Raw genomic sequence first — 4134 nt, forward strand, 5'->3', positions numbered from 1 at the left:
GTGCTGGGAAGAAGATAAGTGTGGTGAATGCAGATGAGGTGGTGTGTAGAAATACCAAAAGGAAGAGGGCAAATGAGGCAGGGGACAGACTTACACACTGCGTGTCCTAGGCTAGGATCTCCAGAGAAGCAAAAGCTGTGATGCGTAAATATAAATATGGATGTTGTTATTCTTAGGTTCCATCAAGTCAGTTTCAACTCACAGTGACCCAATGTACAACAGAACAAAACACTGTCTGGTCCTGCACCATGTTCATAATTTTTGCTATGCTTGAGCCCATCATTCCAGCCACTGTGTCAATCCATCTCCTTGAGGGTCTTTCTCTTTTTTCTCTGACCCTCTACTTTTCCGATTCTGGTAGTTAAGATTGTGTGTCAATTTGGTTGGACCTGGTTTTGAGTGGCTGGGCAGATGGATGCAGTTATTCCCTATGATGAGACTGGTAATCAACTACTCTATGGTGGAATCTACTGTGAGCAACTGAGTAGCTGCCTTAGGGATGTGGTCTGCTTCCAGTATATAAGATGACACTTTGAGAAAGGTCTCTGAGCTTTTGGCACATCTGGATCCTACATTTGGCCGAGTCTTCATCTTGGTAACATGCCATGTTATCTGCCAGTCTTGGGACTGTTAATGGACTTGACTTTGTGGCTTGCCGTATTGCTTGATAATCTTGAGACTGTGCCATTTCACTTGTCGACCTTGGGTTTATTGGCCTCAGCAGCCAGCAGCTACCTGAGTTAAGAGATGCCTCGAGCTTCAGTGGGCCAGGAGCAAGAGAAAGAGCTGAAGACCAAGGTCAAGGGACCTTCACCAAACCCCTAGAGCTGGCACTTTGAATTTGGATTTCTAGCCTCCAAACTGTGAGAGAATAAATCCCTGTTGATTAAAGCCATGCATTTATGGTATTTTCTATTGGAGCAACACTAGAGAACCAAAACACCAAGCATGATATCCTTCTCTGGGGACTGACCTCTTCTGGCAACATGACCAAAGTACATGAGATGAAATCTGGCCATTCTCGCTTCTAAGGATCATTCTAATTGAACTTCCTTCAAGACAGATTTGTTCATTCTTCTGGCAGTCTATGGTAAATTCAGTATTCTTAGCCAACACCATAGTTCAAAGATATCAGTTCTTCTGCAGTCTTCCTTATTAATTTTCCATCTTTCACATCCATATGATGCTATTGAAAATATCATGGCTTGGATCAGGTGAACCTTAGTCCTCAAAGTGACATCTCTGCTCTTGAAACCTTTGAAGAGGTCTTTTGCAGCACATTTGCCCAGGGCAATGCATAGTATGATTTGTTAACTGCTACTTCTCTGGACATTGATTGTGGATCCAAGTAAAATGAAATCCTTGACAAATTCAATCTTTTCTCCATTTATTATGATGTTGCTTATTGGTCCAGTTGTGAGGATTTTGGTTTTTGTTATGTTGAGGTGTGATCCATAATGAAAGCTGTAGACTTTCCTCTTCATCAATAAGTGCTTCAAGTCCTCTTTGTTTTCAGTAAGCAAGACTATGTCATCTGTATATTGCAGGTTGTTAATGAGTTTTCCCTTATCCTAATGCCTTGTTCTTCATCATATTGTCCAGCTTCTCAAATTATTCGCTCAGCATACAGCTCAAATAAGTATGGTGAAAGGTTACAACCCTGATGCACAACTTTTCTGATTTTAAATCATGCATTATCAACTTGTTCTGTTTGAACAACTGCCTCTTGGACTATATATAGGTTGCTCATGAGCACCTGTGTATAAGTGTTCTGGAATTCCCCTTCTTTGTGATGTTATCCAACATTTGTTATGATCCATGCAGTCAAATGCTTTTGCATAGTCAATAAAACACAGGTAAATATTTTTCTGGTATTCATTGCTTTCAACCAAGATGCGACATCAGTATTGATATCCCTGGTTTCATGCTCTCTTCTGAGTCCAGCTTGATTTTCTGGCAGTTCCTACCAATATACTGCTACAACCATTTTTTAATTATCTTCAGCAAAATTTTACTTGTATGTGGTATGTGGTAGTTAAGATTGTGTATCACCTTGGTTGAGGCTGTGGTTTTGAGTGGCTGGGCAGCTGGATGTGATTATTCCCTATGATGAGATTATAATCACCTCCCTGGTAGAATGTGCTGTGAGCAGCTCAGTAGCTATCTCTACAGTGTGACCTGCTTCCAGTATATGAGGAGAAGCTTTGAGAAAGGTCTCTAGCTTTTTGGCACATCTGGATCCTACATTTAGCCAAGTCTTCATCTCCAGTTCCTGGACTTTAACCAGTAGTCTGCTGTATTGCCTGCTGATCTTGGGATTGTGCCATTCTTGGACACTTCAGCCTTAGCAGACAGCAGCTGTATGAGTTATGAGAAGGCTCCAGATCCAGTGGGCCTGGAACAAATTACAGAGCTGAAGCCCAAGGTCAAGGGACCTTTACCAAGCCCCTAGAAGTGGAACTCTTAACTCAGACGTCTAGCCTTCTAAATTGTAAGAGAATAAATTCATGTTTATTAAGCTATACACTTGTAGTATTTCTGTTATAGTAGCACTACAGAACAAGACAGAATTTGGTACCAAGAGAGTGGGATGCTGCTTTAACAGATACCTAAAATGTGGAAGCAAGAGTGAAGCATGTCCTTGGACCCATGATCCCTGCACTGGGACTAGCAGAGAAGCAGCAGAGCCAAGACTGGCATGAGACAGAGCAACGGGCTTGCCAGCCCACAGATAGAGGAAACTGAATGCCTTTGGGCAGGAGGCTTCCTGGAAGAGTGGATTGCCTTCAGGCACAAATTGGTAGAGACTGGCATGAAACAGAGATGCAGGCTTGCCTGCCCATGGAGTGAGAAAGCTGAGTGCCTTTGGGCAGGAAGCTTCCTGGCAGGGTAGATTGCCTTTGGGCATCAATTAGCAGAAGCTGAGAGACCAAGGAAATGGGAAGCAGAGATACCTTAGTCTCAGAGGGTAGGACCATGGCCTGTGGGCATGGGACCAGCCCAGCCTCCTAGGTTTCAAAGAGTCAGATCTTCACCAACTCGATTCTGGAGTGTGGGGCTGCCATCATAAGTGCCAGTGGGATAGGGCCATATCCACTGCCCAAAAGTGAGGTAATAGGGCTGCCATGCCCAAGGGGAAGAAGAAAGGAGCCAAAGGGGTGAAGTCACCACTCAGATATACTAGAAGACTCAGGCCACCTAATGAAGAAGATCTGTGCAGGTGCCAAATTGAAAAGGGGTAGAATGTCATAGTTAAGGTTGTGTGTCAGCTTGGCTGGGACTGTGATTTTGAGTGGCTTGTCCACTGGATGTAGTTTTTCCCCATGATGAGAATACAGTCACCTCCATGGTGAAAGGTTCTGTGACAAGCTAAGTAGTTGCCTTCAGGCTGTGGCCTGCTTCCAGTATATAAAGAGAAGCTTTGAGAAAGGTCTCTAGCTTTTTAGCATATCTGGATCCTACATTTGTCCAACTCTTCATCTCCAGTTCCTGGACTTTAACCAGTGGCCTGCTGTGTTGCCTGCCAGTCTTAGGATTGTGCCATTCTACTTGCCGACCTTGGGTTCACCAGCCTCAGCAGCCAGCAGCTGCATGACTTATGAGAAGCCTCCAACTCCACTGGGCCTGGAATAAGAGGCAAAGCTGAAGCCCAAGGTCAAATGGCCTTCACCCAGCCTGTAGAGCCAGCACTCTGAAATTGGACTTGTAGCTTCCTAAACTGTAAGAGAATAAATTCCTGTTACACCATCCATTTGGTATTTCTGTTATAGCAGGATTAGAGAACCAAGACATCATATTAATGATATTGTTTGATACTTTCCACATTCTATTGGATCACCTTTCTTTGGAATGGACAAAATGTGAATCTCTTCCACTCAGTTGGCCAAGTAGCTGCCTTCCAAATTTCTTGGCCACCTCACACCTACAAATGGAGGCAGAGTCATCAGCACCTTTGTAACTAATTAGTCTTAAGAACCAATTTAGAAAACTCATTCTTAGGATTTTGTTTCTCTAGAACCACTCTTAGTACCAAATGTCTTAGGCTAAGTTCTCTAGTGAAGTAAAACCAACCTCCCCCCCAAAAAAAACCAAACTCACTGCCATCAAGTCAGATCTGACCCATGATTTATTTAT

This window comes from Orycteropus afer, unplaced genomic scaffold (assembly GCF_000298275.1).
Source record: "Orycteropus afer afer isolate SDZICR_OR568_19922 unplaced genomic scaffold, OryAfe1.0 scaffold00101, whole genome shotgun sequence".
NCBI classification, from domain to species: domain Eukaryota; kingdom Metazoa; phylum Chordata; class Mammalia; order Tubulidentata; family Orycteropodidae; genus Orycteropus; species Orycteropus afer.